The following is a 19727-nucleotide window of genomic DNA, read 5'->3' as shown; positions in this document are numbered from 1 at the left end:
ACTTATCCAAGGAGGGATATCTCCAAGAATTCAATCCAGAGAGGGCCTGTGGCAGAGGTGTCTTTCTGAGGCTCACCAAGGAGGGTCTGTGGCAGAGGTGTCTTTCTGAGGCTCACCAAGGAGGGTCTGTGGCAGAGGTGTCTTTCTGAAGGCTCCCTGAGGGAGGTCTGTGGCAGAGACTATTTCACCAAGGAGGGTCTGTGGCAGAGACTTTATCCTACAAATTGTCTGAGTGATACCATAGTTGCCAACATTGCAAAAAATAAATCCGGGACACTTTTTTGCATGTAGGCGGAGACTTGCTATAATTAGGGGGCGTGACATTCGTTTAAATCAGAGTCCCCCCCACACTTGTGTCATCAGAGCCCCTCCACACTTGTACCCCCCGCACATTCCTTTCCCCACTATCGCCTGCTATAGATCTGTGTGAATAGCTTACCGGCCAAGTTAGAAGCCCCGCGACTCCCGCAACTCGACCAGAGTCCGTACCTGCACTAAGTCTGATGACTCCGCAGGCCGGATAAAAGCACATAGCGGGCCGGATGATCAATCGTACCTCGGGGACCCATGAACTTTGCAGACCCATGAACTAGGTGGCGGCAGCGGCGGGTAGAGGAAGATCGCATCCCATCCACATGTTCAGTGGATATCGGGGAGGGGCCGCCAAAAGAGAGAAGCCGATTGGCTGCCCCTCTCCTCTACACTGAACACAAGAGGACTATAGGAAACAAGACAGTGGCGGCGGCGGCCATTTTGGTGTAGCCGTTGCCGTTTTTTGGCAAAAACATTTTTGAATTTCCCGGGACAAAGTCTCGGGAAAAAAAATCGGGACAAAAACAATCCGGGACAAGGGTCCTAAATCCGTGAATGTCCCGGGAAATCCGGGACTGTTGGCAACTATGTGATACTCTGGCTGCCAGGTCAGTGAGAGAGACCTGTCCGGGTACACTATACCCACTCACGCAGGAGTGGTGCAGAGAAGTGTTACGCTTGGGAGCAGGACTGTTTCCTATCATCACTCCTGAATCTGCTGTTTACCTTTCTTCTTCAGCTTTACTTTCCTCACCACAAGTTTACTGTTTTTACCCGACTGGGTAATAAAGAGCACAGCAAAGAGCACCTGTCTTGGACATTCCTTTACTTATACTATATGCAATACACATCATTCACCCCTAGGAATTCGGAGGAGCCATGAGGTAATGTGCCGCCCAAACATCCAGCAGCTCCTCCGGGGGTAGTGCTACACTTATAAAACATTTAAACGCAATGAAAGTCCCTAGGTGTACATGGTACTATGGTGCCCACCACCAGGGAGTACATGGTAAGTCCCCAGACATTATTATTGGGGTGCATACACTGAGACACATTGGGGTATAGTGTATACTATGGGGATACGTTTTACAGATGGACTGTTTGCTAACACTGAGCACTGGATCATATCGCGTACCACGGTGTCTTCCCAACCACGTGTGTACAGTACAGCCCTCGGGTCCCGGAAGCTTATTCTCGGAGCGCACAGACTGTACGCCCCTTGAATAAGATGACATGCGTCTCAGCCAATCAGGTTGGCCGGTTCTGGCTACCGGTAACCTGATTGGCTGTCATCGAGGGCGGGAGAAGACATCGTGGGACGTGGATGCCTAAAACCAGTAAGGTAAGTGCCGGGCGGGGGGGGGGGGAGAAAGCAATTTACAGGGCACAGTGGGGACAATTGGCACAGCGCCGACCATTAAAGGACACAGTGGCTGCGTTTAATGGCATGGCACAGTGGTGACAATGTATGGCACAGTGGTGACAATGGATGGCACAGTGGCTGCGTTTAATGGCATGGCACAGTGGTGCAAATTGATAGCACAGTGTCTGCGTTTGATGGCATGTAACAGTGGCTGCATTTGGGCACACTGAGACTGCAATTTTTTTTTCCTTTGCCCCCCCCCCCCCCCCAAAAATGTTGAGCACCAGCCGTCACGTGTGTACAGTCTTATCGGATGACTAATGCTGACTCTGTAAAGTTCACACCTCTACCAGAAACCATTGCTAGAACTTGTACATAGTCTCCATTGATTTATAAGTATGAATGAACAAACATTGGATTTTGTACACTGAAAGGAACGAATTCCTCACCTAAATTCCGATCATGTCTGACACATAAACACGCTCCTAATGTACTGTACAGGCAGACTGCCAGAGGTGACATGAGGTTCACAGCATCCTCCTGGCCCTTTGTGTCTATGCAGGGCCGGCGCTACCACTAGGCGAAGTGGTGGCTGCCTAGGGCGTACTACCACCTAGGGGACTGCCACAGCCTTTGTCCCAGTGGGGGGGGGGGGGGGGGGGTGAGTAGTGAAGGAGTCATGTGGGTCAGTGTATGTATCATGTAGGTGGGTCAGTGTATGTGTCAGGTAGGTGGGTCAGTGTATGTATCATGTAGGTGGGTCAGTGTATGTGTCAGGTAGGTGGGTCAGTGTATGTATCATGTAGATGGGTCAGTGTATGTATCAGGTAGGTCGGTCAGTGTATGTGTCAGGTAGGTCCGTGTATGTGTCAGGTAGGTGGGTCAGTGTATGTGTCAGGTAGGTGGGTCAGTGTATGTGTCAGGTAGGTCGGTCAGTGTATGTGTCAGGTAGGTGGGTCAGTGTATGTGTCAGGTAGGTCGGTCAGTGTATGTGTCAGGTAGGTCGGTCAGTGTATGTGTCAGGTAGGTCGGTCAGTGTATGTGTCAGGTAGATGGGTCAGTGTATGTATCAGGTAGGTCGGTCAGTGTATGTGTCAGGTAGGTCCGTGTATGTGTCAGGGAGGTGGGTCAGTGTATGTGTCAGGTAGGAGGTTCAGTGTATGTGTCAGGTAGGTCGGTCAGTGTATGGGTCAGGTAGGTGGGTCAGTGTATGTGTCAGGTAGGTGGGTCAGTGTATGTGTCAGGTAGGTCGGTCAGTGTATGTGTCAGGTAGGTCGGTCAGTGTATGTGTCAGGTATTGTCTTTAAAGCACTCTGTCTAACGCATAGATGTATCCATGGGAACGCTCCCCATTATCTATGCGAAAAAATAAAAGCTCACAACTCCAATCGCATTGTGCGATCCACCGACCAAAATCTGCTCCAAATACCGAAAGCCAAATACAAGTCCAAAGGAGAAAGAAGATTCGCGGTCCAGGGTCCCAGACTATGGAACGCTTTACCAACCAGCATTCGGTTGGAGGAAAATCACTTAGCTTTCAGGAGAAAGATCAAAACTCATCTCTTTTGATATCAAAGGAGACAGGAACAACAAGCGCCCAGAGGCGATTTAGTTCGCATGTGCCGCGCTATATAAGTTTTTCATTCATTCATTCAGGTAGGTGGGTCAGTGTATGTGTCAGGTAGGTCGGTCAGTGTATGTGTCAGGTAGGTCAGTGTATGTGTCAGGTAGGTGGGTCAGTGTATGTGTCAGGTAGGTGGGTCAGTGTATGTATCAGGTAGGTGGGTCAGTGTATGTATCAGGTAGGTGGGTCAGTGTATGTGTCAGGTAGGTCGGTCAGTGTATGTGTCGGGTAGGTCAGTGTATGTGTCAGGTAGGTCGGTCAGTGCATGTGTCAGGTAGGTGGGTCAGTGTATGTGTCAGGTAGGTCGGTCAGTGTATGTGTCAGGTAGGTCGGTCAGTGTATGTGTCAGGTAGGTCGGTCAGTGTATGTGTCCGGTAGGTCGGTCAGTGTATGTATCAGGTAGGTGGGTCAGTGTATGTGTCAGGTAGGTCAGTGTATGTGTCAGGCAGGTAGGTCAGTGTATGTGTCAGGTAGGTGGGTCAGTGTATGTGGCAGGTAGGTCAGTGTATGTGTCTGGTAGGTGGGTCAGTGTAATGGTCAGGTAAGTCAATGTATGTGTCAGGTAGGTCGGTCAGTGTATGTGTCTGGTAGGTAGGTCAGTGTATGTGTCAGGTAGGTCAGTGTAGGGGTCAGGTAGGTCAGTGTATGTGTCAGGTAGGTCGGTCAGTGTATGTGTCTGGTAGGTAGGTCAGTGTATGTGTCAGATAGGTCAGTGTAGGGGTCAGGTGGGTCAGGTAGGTCAGTGTAGGGGTCAGGTAGGTCAGTGTATGTGTCAGTTAGGTCGGTCAGTGTATGTGTCTGGTAGGTAGGTCAGTGTATGTGTCAGATAGGTCAGTGTAGGGGTCAGGTAGGTCAGTGTATGTGTCAGGTAGGTCAGTGTAATGGTCAGCTAGGTCAGTGTATGTGTCAGGTAGGTAGGTCAGTGTGATGGTCAGGCAGGTCAGTGTATGTGTCAGGTAGGTAGGTCAGTGTAATGGTCAGGTAGGTAAAATTAGTAATAATGGCGATAAGTGGACTAATAGCTTTCTATGAGGGCTGTCAGTTTTTTACAAGCCTGGGGCTCTAATTGGCTTGTAAAAGGTTGTCCTCAGGGCGGCGAAGAGCTCTGCGCCCGAAGCCACCAACTAGCGAATCAATATTCGCCATAGTTTTCCGGCTTCTCGTCTCAGCCAATCAGGACAGGAGGTGGATCTAAAGAAGACTGGGTCAGCTGAGTGGGACCCGTGGCGCAGGGTATCAGGGGAGCCGTGACCGCTGAAGGGCTCCATTTGTGGAGTGAGTGCGGACCGGGAGGGGTTTGTTTGCCACTCCCCCAAAAATGCCACTGGTACACTGCCTTAACCACTTGCCGACCGCCACACGAACATTTACGTCGGCAGAATGTCACGGACAGGCAAATGGGCATATATATATACTTCCCTTTAAATTTGCCGCCACGTGGGCATGCGCGCGCCCCTGCTGCAAGATCCGTGATTGTGCCCGCGAGACACGCATACTCGATGCCTGCCAATGTCCGCCGGAGTCCCACGATCGTGTGTCATGGAGCTGCAGAACGAGAATTGCCTATGTAATCTCCCTGTTCTGCCTAGTGACAGGACACTGATCACAGCTCCCTCTCATCAGGGAGCAGCGATCAGTGTCGTGGCGCAGTAAGCCCCACCCCCACACAGTTAGAATCAATCCCTAGGACAGTAAATGCGAACCTTGGCACCCCAGATGTTTTGAAACTACATTTCCCATGATGCTAAACTCCACTGCAGAGTGCATGAGCATCATGGGACATGTAGTTCCAAAACATCTGGGGTGCCAAGGTTCACCATCACTGCCCTAGGACACACTTAACCCCTTCCCCGCCCCCTAGTGGTTAACCCCTTTACTGCCAGTCACATTTACACAGTAATCGGTGCATTTTTATAACACTGATCGCTGTATAAATGTGAATGGTCCCAAAATAGCACCAAAAGTGTCCGATGTGTCCGCCATAATGTCGCAGTCACGATAAAAATCGCTGATTTGTGGGGGGAAAAAAGGACGTCGATTATGGTTGGGAGCCACGTCGCACGACCACGCAATTGTCAGTTAAAGCGGCGCAGTGCCGAATCGCAAAAAGTGCTCTGGTCAGGAAGGGGGTAAAATCTTCCGGGGCTGAAGCGGTTAAGGTGTGACAGCCATGAAATCTGAAGTTGGCCTGTGGCAGGAAGGGGGTGAAAGTGCCCGGTATTGAATCGGTTAAAGGCATAATAAACTTTCCTTCCTGCATCTTGTGCTTTTCACCTGCTCAAATATGTGCATTAAACCTTCATGATGTCATTGGTTTCCCTATATGCACAGCCTTTAGTAGAGTAAATCTTCAAATTTCTGTGTCTGCAGTTTCAGTTTGTGTTGAAACATGAGGCTTGCAGCATGGCACTGCACAGGTTAATGTATGACCTCTGTCTGTAGTGTAAGAACTGACACTTCCTGTGAAGAAAGTATCCCACAACCCCTGGGTTTCTCAGTCTAGCATTGGTGCAGGTGGGAGCCGCACAGTAATTAGGTCTGACAGACTTATACAGAGAGGTAGACAAAGTATGCAATGGATGCTGTATGACCTGGAACAGGAAGAAGACCCACATCCAGAAAGGTTACAGTGTATTAGGTTTATGTCCAGTGGGGCTGGTGCTCCAAATTTTTGGGGGGGCGCAAACAAACGAAAAAAAAAAAAACATCAATTGCAGCCTCACTGTGCCCATCAAATGCAGCTACTGTGCCCATCAATTGCTGCCACTGTGCCCATCAATTGCCGCCACTGTGCCCATCAATTGTCGACACTGTGCCCATCAATTGTCGCCACTGTGCCATCAATTGTTGCCACTGTGCCATGCCATCAATTGTCGCCACTGTGCCATCAATTGTCGCCACTGTGCCATGCCATCAAGCGCAGCCACTGTGCCATGCCATCAAGCGCAGCCACTGTGCCCATCAATTGTCGCCACTGTGCCATGCCATCAAATGCAACCACTGTGCCCATCAATTGTCGCCACTGTGCCATGCCATCAAACGCAGCCACTGTGCCCATCAATTGTCGCCACTGTGCCATGCCATCAAATGCAGCCACTGTGCCCATCAATTGTCGCCACTGTGCCATGCCAAACGCAGCCACTGTGCCCATCAATTGTCGCCACTGTGCCATGCCATCAAATGCAGCCACTGTGCCCATCAATTGTCGCCACTGTGCCATGCCAAACGCAGCCACTGTGCCCATCAATTGTCGCCACTGTGCCATGCCATCAAACGCAGCCACTGTGCCCATCAATTGTCGCCACTGTGCCAAGCCATCAAATGCAGCCACTGTGCCATCAATTGTCGACACCGTGCCCATCAATTGTCGACACTGTGCCATGCCATCAATTGTGGCCACTGTGCCCATCAATTGTCGCCACTGTGCCATGCCATCAATTGTCGCCACTGTGCCCATCAATTGTCGCCACTGTGCCATGCCATTAATTGTTGCCACTGTGCCCATCAATTGCCGCCAGTTTGCCCCCTCAAAAACCAAATTTTTTCCCGTGAAATGGCGCCAGATTGCCCCCTCAAATACCACCAGATTGCCCCCTCCCCGCTCAGCACGTACCTTTCTCGGGTCAGCCATCCTCCTCCACGATCCCCCGATGTCTTCTGCCGCCCTCGATGTCGCTTCAGCCAATCAGGTGACCGGTAACCAGACCCGGTTAACCCGATTGGCTGAGACGCAGGTCAGCGTTAACCAGGGAACGCACACCTTGTGCACCCTTTGGTTAACTATTTGGAAGCCGATTAGAGCCCACAGGCTGTAATCGGGAAGCCGCTGACTCTGATAGACACTTCCACAGCCAACCAGCTGCTGTTATTCAGATGGCCGGCGCTCACCAGGGGGCCGGCCATCTGAATAGTGGGCGGCAGCGACGCCGGCGACAATACATAGATTCATGCAATGCATGAATCTATGTACCGTTGACTTCAGTGACGGTGCAGGAGAGAGAGGGGGCGGCTCTCCTGCGCCCACTATGGACGCACCGCCACTGTTTTATGTCACACGTTGAGGTACACTGCCTTAACCACTTCCCGACCGCCGCATGTATATGTACGTCCACAGTATGGCACGTACAGGCACATGGGCGTACAGGTACGTCCTTGCCTTTCCGCGGGTGGGGGGTCCGATCGGGACCCCTTCCCCGCGACATGCGGCGGTCGGGTTCCCTCGGGGAGCGACCCGGGACGACGGTTTATAGCCGCTCCGTCGCGATTGCTCCCGAGGCTGAAGAACGGGGAGAGCCGTATGTAAACACGGCTTCCCCGTGCTTCACTGTGGCGGCGTATCGATCGAGTGATCCCTTTTATAAAGGAGACTCGATCAATGACGTCAGTCCTACAGCCACACCCCCCCTACAGTTGTAAACACACACTAGGTGAACACTAACTCCTACAGCGCCCCCTGTGGTTAACTCCCAAACTGCAATTGTCATTTTCACAATAAACAATGCAATTTGGAGCCACGTCGCACGACCGCGCAATTGTCTGTTAAAGCGAGGCAGTCCCGAACTGTAAAAACCACTTGGGTCTTTAGGCAGCATTTTGGTCCGGGGCTTAAGTGGTTAAAAGGAGCCTGTTGATTTTGAGTAGGCTGCCAACTCACCCCAGTATGTCCAAAAGTAGGCATGACCATGCAATACTACAACGCGGGTACCTTGGACTGCCATTGAATAGTAATGGCACAGCATCACACCAATGCACACAATTGGTGTTATCATGCATTTCAATAATGCAGAAGTGAAATTTGGCCCCTCTGTGGGGTTGTGGAGCCCTGAATGCAGTGCAGGTGCCACAATAAAATGATATCCATGCAAACATTAGCCTACAAATTCGATATCCATTGTTGATTTCATTTATCTGATTGTAAGCTCCTGTGCATCACCCGCTGGCCCTGGATTACATAATCACACAGGAAATGTCTGTCAGCTCCTTGAGCCTGGCCTCTCACTGCTTACATAGTAGTAACACGAGCGCTGTGTTTATCCGCGGTGATAAAGCCAAGTCCCGTCCCAGAAAGGTAAATATCAGGGCGAGAGCACACCCATCCAACCCCTGCTATTGTACATGGCGGGAATGCTGCAGGGTGATATTGGGACAAGACGAGGGAGACTGAGGAGACGACTCCTGTGCCATTCTAAATGGAGAAGGCGATGCGGGGTAATGAGTGGAGTCAGTTACCTACCCCCTGGGGTACACACAGGAGTTGGCAGTGATGACCACCATGATAGTGCCAAAAAATCTGTCCAGCCATTGGTGGCTGGTGTTTTTTTTTGGGGGGGGGGGGGGGCGGCAAACAACCTCCCATCTCCTGCCCCCCAAGCGGTAACCCCCCCAACTGTTTGCTGGTCGGTCCGGCACTTTGGCGGCGGCGGCGGGTGGCAGGCAGCATGGTGCAGCGGCTCCGTATCCTCTCCTCCATAGCGGCTTCCAGCTCCTTTCCTCCTCCTCCTAGGCGTCCAATAGGATCGCCTATCCGTTCAGCCAATCAGTTGACCGGTGTCAAAACCGGCTTCCTGATTGGTCAGGAGGAGGATCAGTGTTGCAACAGCTATATTGAAGCCTATTAGAGCCACTGGTGTCCTGAAAGGGGCCAGATGCATGGATGGAGGAGCGGCGATAGACGCCCATGCGCCCTTAATGGATGGGCCGCCCCTGTGTTCAGTAGGGATGAGCCGAACATCCCCCCCCCCCCCCCGTTCGGTTCGCACCAGAACCTTTGAACGGACCGAACATTTAGAACCCTTATTGAAGTCTATGGGACTCGAACGTTCGAAGTGTTCATTTTAAAGCCTAATATGCAAGTTATTGTCGTAAAACGGGTTTGAGAACCCGGGTCTTGCCCCAGGGGACATGTATCAATGGAAAAAAAAGTTTTAAAAACTGTAGTTTTTTCTGCAGCAGCAATTTTAATGATGCTTAAAGTGGAAAAAAATTAGAAAAATTCCTTTAAATATCACACCTGCTGGGTGTCTATAGTATGCCTGTGAAGTGGCACGTGTTTAGAACTGTCCCTGCACAAAATGAGATTACTATAAGAAAAAAGTAATTTAAGACTGCTTGCGGCTTTAATGTAATGTCTGGTCCCTGCAATATGGATGAAAATCATTGACAAAAATAGCACAGACACAGACAGTACACACACCACGTAGCTTTAGGTGCACACTGCAGAGGACACGGGCAGTACACACCACGTAGCTTTAGGTGCACACTGCAGAGGACACGGGCAGTACACCACGTGAAAGTACTTGCAGCAATATCCTCTGCCTATAGTATTGATATGAGCAGATCCCTGACTCTAGGAGTAAATATGAGAAACACCAGCTTTACGTTAGGTGCACAATGTGCAGAGGACACAGACAGTACACACACCACGTAGCTTTAGGTGCACACTGCAGAGGACACTGCCAGTACACACCACGTAGCTTTAGGTGCACACTGCGGAGGACAATGGCAGTACACACCACGTAGCTTTAGGTGCACACTGCAGAGGACATGGGCAGTACACACCGCGCAGCTTTAGGTGCAAACTGCAGTGGACACGGGCAGTACACACACCACGTGAGAATACTGCAGCTAGCACAATCACCTGCCTGCCAGTAAAATAGGAAGAGCAGATCTAGCTAAACTCAATACAGTGTATAAATATATATACAACACCTGGGATGTATATATATCCTCTACACACTGTGGCCCGGATTCACAAAGCACTTACGCTGACGTATCTCTAGATACGCCGACATAAGTATAAATGTGCGTGTCGTATCTGTGCGCCTGACCCACAAGCTGAGATACGCCTAAAAATAGGCTTCATCTCTCCAACCTCTGTCCTGCCCACCTACCCCCCATCCCTATACACCTCCCTGGTGGCTTCCCTTGTTCTGTTGGGCCCCAGTGCAGTTGCACTTTCTGCACCGTCAGTAGTGACGGTGCGTCCATAAAGGGTGCAGGAGCGCCGCCCCCTCTCTCCTGGAACCATTCTATTACCATAGATAGATTCATGCAATGCATGAATCTATCTATGGTCGCAGCTGACGCCCCCCCCCCCCCCCCATTTAGGTGTCCAGACCCTTTTTGAGCACCGGGCGCCTCAATTACAGCGGCGGGGTGTTTTTTGGAAGCATCTGATTAGAGCCGTAGGCCAAAAAGGTGAACTGTGGACACCATGCTGTGCATTCGCTGTTCACTCAGCTGTGTGTTAACAAAGCAAAGGAATTCGCTTTGCTAACACTGAAACGCTACTGACCAGGCAATCAGGTGCACCGGGTCTGTGTTACCTGTCACCTGATTGGCTGAAACGACAGGCGCTGTGATTGGACGCCCTATCATAGGAGAGGACGGGAGGAGCAGGCGGGAGAAGACATCTAGGAAGACAACCGTCAACCACTGCCCACCCGAGACAGGATAAGTGCCGGGCAGACGGTGGGCGGGCAGGCTGGGGCGCACAGTGGCAGATTTCTATTGTAACAGTGGCAGCACTTGGGGCACAGTGGCAGCATTTAATGGGCACAGTGACAATTGGGGCACAGTGGCAACATTTGGAGCACAGTGGTAGCATTTAATGGCACAGTGACAACATTTGGGGCACAGTGGCAACATTTGAGGCCCAGTGGCAGCATTTGATGGGCACCGTGGCAGCGTTTGGGGCACAGTGGCAGTGTTTGATAGGCACAGTGGCCACGTTTGATGGCACAGTGGCCGCGTTTGATGGCACAGTGGCAGCGTTTGATGGCACAGTGGCAGCGTTTGATGGCACAGTGGCAGCGTTTGATGGGCACAGTGGCAGCGTTTGATGGGCACAGTGGCTGTGTTTGGGCACAGTGGCAGCGTTTGATGGGCACAGTGGCTGCGTTTGGTACAATGGCTGCGTTTGATGGCACAGTGGCTGCGTTTGGTACAATGGCTGCGTTTGGTACAATGGCTGCTTTTGATGGCACAGTAGCTGCGTTTGATGGGCACAGTGGCTGCGTTTGGGCACAGTGGCAGCATTTGATGGGCACAGTGGCTGCATTTGATGGGCACAGTGGCAGCATTTGGGGCACAGTGACAGCATTTAATGGGCACAGTGGCTGCGTTTGGCACAGTGGCTGCGTTTGATGGCAAAGTGGCTGCGTTTGATGGGCACAGTGGCCGCGTTTGATGGCACAGTGGCTGATTTTGATAGGCACAGTGGCTGCGTTTGATGGGCACAGTGGCAGCGTTTGATGGGCACAGTGGCTGCGTTTGGTACAATGGCTGCGTTTGATGGCACAGTAGCTGCGTTTGATGGGCACAGTGGCTGCGTTTGGGCACAGTGGCAGTGTTTGATGGGCACAGTGGCTGCATTTGATGGGCACAGTGGCAGCATTTAATGGGCACAGTGGCTGCGTTTGATGGCAAAGTGGCTGCGTTTAATGGGCACAGTGGCCGCATTTGATGGCACAGTGGCTGTGTTTGGTACAGTGGCTGCTTTAATGGGCATAGTGGCTGCGTTTGGTACAGTGGCTGTGTTTGATGGGCACAGTGAGGCTACAATTGATGTGCACAGTAAGGCTGCATTTGATGGGCACAGTGAGGCTGCCATTGATGGGGGTTTTTTTTTCAGAATTTTACCCTTCTGGAGGAAATCTGACCACCTTTTATCATGTTTTACCTTCTTCTGGACCAGCTCTGGTGTTTAGGGTTGTGTGAGATGCTGCAAGGTGTATTCATTTATTTTTGTTCTTTGGCTTCCTATGTAACTATGTCAAGGAAAGCGATGAGCCGAACCTCCCTGGGTGCGATCCATTTGCATATTTATAATGTAGACCAACCCCAGCAGGTCTAATTTTTTTATGCCCATTTATGCAGCATTACCATGCCAATGTATACAATGTATATTTGCCATTTGGCAAAGTTCTTCTTTGAACAAATGAAATCCGATCTGCGATTGGCTGGGTTGTTCCTTGCTCCATGTTATTTAATATACTCCATATGATATAAGACTTGTGTAGTTGGATTAGATGGATATATCTATATCTATAATTACTGTTTTCATGGCGGGGTACTTGTCCGCACACGGGGGGGAATGTGAGCGGCGGCAGAGAAGAGAACTTTTCTGGCTGATGTGATAAAAATTCATCCTGAAGAGGAGGCTCTGCCCCGCCGTGCCAATGTTTGCTGGCTGACGACCTACAAATATAATTCTCTGCCACCGCAGATTCCTGACTCCACTCCAAAAACCCCGACATTGGAGAAATGAATACACGTGTGCCCAGTGCCATTCCGGGGTATAGTGTGTATCCAGGTGTCCTACTGTCACACTTCACCTTCTTGTCCTGCGCAGGTGCCCCCCCTTCTGTCATAATGCCCAGGTACCCCTCTCCTGTCACTTTACCCAGGTGCCAGTCTACTGGTAAAATGCCCAGGTACCCCTCTCCTGTCACTTTACCCAGGTGCCAGTCTACTGTCATAATGCCCAGGCACCCCTCTCCTGTCACTTTACCCAGGTGCCAGTCTACTGTCAAAATGCCCAGGTACCCCTTGCATGTCATAATGCCCATGTATCCCTCTCCTGTCATAATGCCTAGGTACCGCTCTCCTGTCATCATGCCTAGGTACTCCTCTCCTGTCATAATGCCCAGGTACCCCTCTCCTGTCATCATGCCCAGGTACCCCTCTCCTGTCACTTTACCCAGGTGCCAGTCTACTGTCATAATGCCCAGGTACCCCTCTCCTGTCACTTTACCCAGGTGCCAGTCTACTGTCAAAATGCCCAGGTACCCCTTGCATGTCGTAATGCCCATGTACCCCTCTCCTGTCATAATGCCTAGGTACCGCTCTCCTGTCATCATGCCCAGGTACCCCTCTCCTGTCATCATGCCTAGGTACTCCTCTACTGTCATCATGCCTAGGTACTCCTCTACTGTCATCATGCCCAGGTACCCCTCTCCTGTCACTTTACCCAGGTGCCAGTCTACTGTCATAATGCCCAGGTTCCCCTCTCCTGTCATCATGCCAAGGTACCCCTCTCCTGTCAAAATGCCCAGGTACCCCTCTCCTGTCATAATGCCCAGGTACCCCTCTCCTGTCATAATGCCCAGGTACCACTCTCGTGTCATCATGCCTAGGTACGCCTCTCCTGTCGTCATGCCCAGGTACCCCTCTCCTGTTATAATGCCCAGGTACCCCTCTCCTGTCCTCATGTCCACATTATTCCCCTTTCCTGTCACTTTACCCAGGTAGCCCTCTCCTGCAATAATGCCCAGGTACCCCTCTTCTGTCATCATGCTCAGGTACCTCTCTCCTGTCATCATGTCCAGGTACCCCTCTCCTGTCATCATGCCCAGGTACCTCTCTCCTGTCATCATGCCCAGGTACCTCTCTCCTGTCATCATGCCCAGGTACCCCTCTTCTGTCATCATGCTCAGGTACCTCTCTCCTGTCATCATGTCCAGGTACCCCTCTCCTGTCATCATGCCCAGGTACCCCTCTTCTGTCATCATGCCCAGGTACCTCTCTCCTGTCATCATGCCCAGGTACCTCTCTTCTGTCATAATGCCCAGGTACCACTCTCCTGTCATCATGCCTAGGTACGCCTCTCCTGTCGTCATGCCCAGGTACCTCTATCATGTAGTAATGCCCAGGTACCTCTCTTCTGTCATCATGCCCAAGTACCCCTCTCCTGTCATAATGACCAGGCATCTCTATCCTGTCATAATGCTCAGGTGCCACTCTCCTGTCATAATGCCTAGGTACTCCTCTCCTGTCGTCATGCCCAGGTACCCCTCTCCTGTTATAATGCCCAGGTACCCCTCTCCTGTACTCATGTCCAGATACCCCTCTCCTGTCACTTTACCCAGGTGCCCCTCTCCTGCCATAATGCCCAGGTACCTCTCTCTTGTCATCATGCCCAGGTACCTCTGTCATGTAGTAATGATTCCACCTCAGCATTGTTTTCCCCCCATATACCCTTGATTTCCCCCAGCAAAATCCAGGGGTCCCCCATGCAGCTGGGGCCCCCCGGCAATGCCCAGGTGTGCCCTCACATTAAGACAGCCTTGGCTCCCCTGTCATAATGCTCAGGTACCCCTCTCCTGTCATAATGCCCCGGGTACCCCTCTCCTGTCATAATACGAAGGTACCTCGGTCCGGTCATAACGCTCACGTACCCCTCTTCTGTCATAACGCTGATGTACCCCTCTCCTGTCATCATGCCCAGGTACCACTCTCCAGTCATAATGCCCAGGTACCCCTCTCCTGTCATCATGCCCAGGTACCCCTCTTCTGTCATAATTCTCAGATACCCTTCTTCTGTCATTATGCCCAGGTACCTTTGTCCTGTTGTAATGCCCAGGAACCCCTCTCCTGTCATAATGCCCAGGCACCCCTCTCCTGTCATAATGCCCAGGTGGGCCCCTCTTTTCCCATTGCCCATGTGCCCCTAGCTGATTAGAACAGCCATTTTTGTAATGTTTAATCTTATTTTTTAAAGCGGTACTAAAGATGCAGTAAATTGTTTTAAATAATAAGGTTATACTTGCTTGCTTCGTGCAACAACATTGCACAGAATGGTCCTTTACTTCCTCTTTGGCAGTCCCATGCCAGTGCTCTCCACTCCTTCATCTGAGCGCCCCTTCAGGAAGCTGGCTGCTAAGGGGGTACCCGTGCAGGCATGATCCGGAGCTGGACTGTGTGCATCCATAGATACACACAACACCGGGCAAGCCACGCCCCTGCTCCCTCCTCACAGGTGTTTGACTGACAGCAGCAGGAGCCTATGGCTTGTCTGCTCTCAGTGTCTCCTGTAAAGCTTTAGAACACAGCCAAGAACTGCACAGCCTCGAGGATTCACACGATTGTCTGACCTCGGCATCTCAGTCCAAGAAGTAGATGACCTTATGTTATATATTTTTTTGAAATGCTAATCATGATACACCACATAGCAAGCTAATTGTAATCTATTTATGGCAGTTGTGTCCAAACTGCGGCCTGGGGGCCAGATCCGGCCCTTTGCTTGCCTTTATCCGGCCCTTAGGGCACTATTCCTCCTACTGGTACAAGACACTATTCCTCCCACTAACACAAACTTTGGGGCACCAACTTCTGGGGTACAAAGATAGGGTACTATTCTTCCCAATGACACCAATGTTGGGGCACTATTCTTCCCACTGACACCAATGATGGGGCACTATTCCTCCCACTGATACCAATGATGTGGCACTATTCTTCCCATTGATACCAATGATGTGGCACTATTCCTCCCACTACCATTGATTGGGCAATATTCCTCCCACTGACACCAATGATGGGGTAATATTCCTCCAACTGACACCAACATCTGGCCCCCCTACAGTCTAAAGGACAGTAAATTGGCCTTTTGTTTAAAAAGTATGGAGACCCCTGATTTAAGGTTTATGTCTGCTTTATATCTGCAGATATTCCCAATGTTGCCAAATTTGATTGCTATTACTACGACCGGCATTCCCGGCGGTAAAAAGTCCACCAGGGATCCCGGCGGGAAAACCAAGAACCTGCTCGGTCACTTACCCTGTATACACACCAGAGGTTTTCCCTTCAGGAAAACTGTGTTGAGAGCTTTGGCCTGGAATCCCGGTCGTGTGTATGCCCCACCGCAGTGTTTCCCATAGGGAAACTGCCGGGAAAAAGACCGCCGGGAATTGCGGCAGGTAAATAGAGACATGTTCTCTTTTTTCCCGCTGCGATTTGTGGCAGTTTTCCTGTCGGGAAAACTGCCATGGAGCAAACACACGGCCAGTTTTGCCGGCCAATAGTGCTCATGGCAGATTTCCCGATGGGAAAAACGGTGGTGTGTACGAAGCATGATGCCTCCTACACACCACCATTTTTCACGACGAGAAAACTGCCATTTTTTATATTGGTCGAGAAAACAAAAATTGAAACAAGCTCTCTTTTTTTCTCGTCGTGTTTCACGTCAGTCTTTTTCTCATTGCGAAAAACCGTTGGCCCGGATTCAAAGAGATCTGCGCTCTATTTGCGGAGGCGCAGGGCAACGACAAATATTTTGCGCTGCCCTCGATTCACGGAGCAGTAGCTCCGTAAATTGCGAGGGCGCGCCGGCAAAATTGCCCAGCGTAAGTGCGCGCAATGTAAATGATCCCGCCGGGGGCGGGAATCATTTAAATTAGGCGCGTTCCTGCGCCGATCGTAAAGCGCATGCGCCGTCGGGAAACTTTCCCGATGTGCATTGCGGCAAATGACGTCGCAAGGACGTCATTTGCTTCAAAGTGAACGTGAATGGCGTCCAGCGCCATTCACGTATCACTTACGCAAACGGCGTGAAATTCAAATTTCACGACGCGGGAACGGAGGGTATACTTTAGCATTGGCTGCCCCTACTATTAGAAGGGGCAGCCTTACGCTAAAGACGCCATACGGAAACTCCATAACTTGCGTACGCAGGGCCCGCGCAACATTGTGAATCGGCGTAAGTATGCAATTTGCATACTATACGCTGACCACAATGGGAGCGCCCCCTAGCGGTCAACGCAAGAATGCAGCCTAAAATCTGCGTGGCATAAGAGCCTTATGCCACGCAGATTTTAGGCTGCAGTCGGCGTAACGAGTTCTCTGAATCAGGAGAACTCGTTACGCCGGCGCAAGTCAGCAATTGCGCTGCGTAACTATGGTTACGCAGGCGCAATTGCTTACTGAATCGGGGCCGTTGTGTGCATGCTTTTCCGAGGGTAAAAAAAAAATGTGCATGCTCAGAAGCAAGTTATGAGACGGGAGCGCTCGTTCTGGTAAAAGTAGCGTTCGTAATGGAGATAGCACATTCATCACGCTGTAACAGACTGAAAAGCACGAAGACTGAAAAGCGTGCATCGTCTCTCACTAAACGTTTACTAACACGAGGATCAGTAAAAGCAGTTCAAAGGGTGGCGCCATTTGAAAGGAACTTCCCCTTTATAGTGCCGTCGTATGTGTTGTACGTCACCGCGATTTGGTCGGACGTTTTTTTGCATGAACGTGTGTATGCAAGTCAGGCTGGAAAGGAATCGCGTCATGAAAAACGGTACGTGTGCAAAAATATGATTGTTAGCATTGTTGAGCCACACCCCCTCCCCAACAAGAAAAATCAAAAAGAGCAAATGGGAAAAGAAATGCAGCCAGGCTCTAATTGGGTCTATGTACCGGGCCCAGAATAGACTGTAATGGACACCAATTTTGGTAAATGTGATGGGCCCAGTCATAGAGGGTAATGGGCAACCTGGACCTTACTTGGCACGTTCTGTGAGCCCAGCCATTGAATGTAATGAGCAACTTGGACCTAACTTGGTGTGTGTGCTGGGCCCAGGCATATAGCTAGATTCAAGTAGAGCGCCTTAATTTTGCGGCGGCGTAGTGTATCGTGTTTACACTACGCCGCCGTAAGTTAGCGTGGCAAGTACATGATTCACAAAGTACTTGCCTGCTAAGTTACGGCGGCATAGCGTAAATCGGGCGGGCGTAAGGGCGCCTAATTCTAATTCGGCTGAGGGGGCGTGTTTTATGCTAATGGGGGGTGACCTGACGTGATTGACGTATTTTACGAACGGCGCATGCGCCGTCCGTGTACATATCCCAGTGTGCATTGCGGCAAAGTACGCCGCACGGTCCTATTGTTTTCGATGTGGACGTAAATAACGTAAATCCCTATTCACGGACGACTTACGCAAACGACGTAAAATTTTCAAATTTCGACACGGGAATGACGGCCATACTTAACATTACTATTCCAGCTATTTGATGGAATAACTTTAGGCCTGAAAGTGCGTTACGTAAACGGCGTATCTTTACTGCATCGGGCAAGCGTACGTTCGTGAATCGGCGTATCTACTCATTTACATATTCTAGGCCGACCGCAATGGAAGCGCCACCTAGCGGTCAGCCTAAAAATTACACTTTAGGATACGACGGTGTAAGACACTTACGCCGCTCGTATCTGAGCCTAATTTAAGCGTATCTGGCGGCGTAGATTCCGAGTTAGGTCGGCGTATCTACTGATACGCCGGCCTAACTCTCTGTGAATCACCCCCAATGTCCCCATAGACTGTAATGAGAAACCTGGACCTAACAAGTCATATGTGACAGGCCCTTGGACAGCCTGGATCTAGGGGTGTCAAACTGGCGGCCCTCCAGCTGTTGCAAAACTACAAGTCCCATGAGGCATTGCAAGGCTAACAGTTACAAGCATGCCTCTCACAGGCAGAGGCATGATGGGACTTATAGTTTCGGAACAGCTGGAGGGCCGCCAGTTTGACACCCCTGGGCTCTGGATAAAGCCTTGTAGGTAGATTCACAAAGAGTTAGGCCGGCTTATCAGTAGATAAGCCGACCTAACTCCGATTCTACGCCGACTTATGTTTAAGTGTATTCTCAATCAGAGATACACTTAAACATATCTAAGATACGACAGCTTGCGCCGTCCTATCTTAGATTGCAATATTGAGGCTGGCCGCTAGATGGCGCTTCCATTGCGGTCGGCGTAGAATATGTAAATTAGTAGATACGCCGATTCACGAACGTACGCTCGGCCGACGCAGTACTTTTACGCCATTTACGTTAGAGATAGGCCGCGTAAAGTTAGAGCTAGGCCCTAGTAGTAATGTTAAGTATGGCCGCCGTTCCCGCATCGAAATTCGATTTTTTTACGTCGTTTGCGTAAGTCGTCTGTGAATAGGGATTTACGTCGTTTACGTCCACGTCGAAATCAATAGGCACGTGCGGCGTACTTAGCCGCAATGCACACTGGGGAATGTAGGCGCCCGCCGCATGCGCAGTCAAAAAAAAACTTTAAAAACCTAAGGTCAAGTCCCATTAACATAAAACACGCCCCCTTACACACATTTGAATTAGGCGCCCTTACGCCCGCCCACTTTAGGCTACGCCGCCGTAACTTAGCAGGCAAGTACATTGTGAATCATGTACTTGCCTAGCTAACTTACGGTGGCGTAGCCTAAACACGCTAAGCTACGCCGCCGCAAGTTTAAGGCAATCTACCTGAATCTACCTATAGGTGTATGAGTTGGGCCAATCTATTGAGTGTAATGGACATGCTTGAGCCTGACTTAGCATACCTGTTGGACCCGGCCATTGGGTGCAAAGGGCATCATGGACCTTACTTGGCCTCAGTGGCGTCGCTGGGGGGCGGCTACTGGGGCTATAGCCCCGAATCTGAGGCCCATAGCCCAGAGTCTCTTACCTAGGGTTGGCTCTGGGCTCCATCGCCTCAGCTGGTGGCCAGGGGAAGGAACATGACTAGGTAACGTTATCAGGCACAAGCTCTTATCTATATTCAGCAGTTCCAACAATGTAATCATTGTCCCGATGTCCACTTCTATACCAATCTGCCGGGCAATGGCGCAGCACAAGCATTACTCCACCGGGACTATTTGGTGA

The sequence above is a fragment of the Rana temporaria genome, chromosome 4, assembly GCF_905171775.1.
Source record: "Rana temporaria chromosome 4, aRanTem1.1, whole genome shotgun sequence".
NCBI classification, from domain to species: Eukaryota; Metazoa; Chordata; class Amphibia; order Anura; family Ranidae; genus Rana; species Rana temporaria.
The sequence above is the reverse complement of the archived record's forward strand: the minus strand, read 5'-3'. Positions refer to the sequence as shown.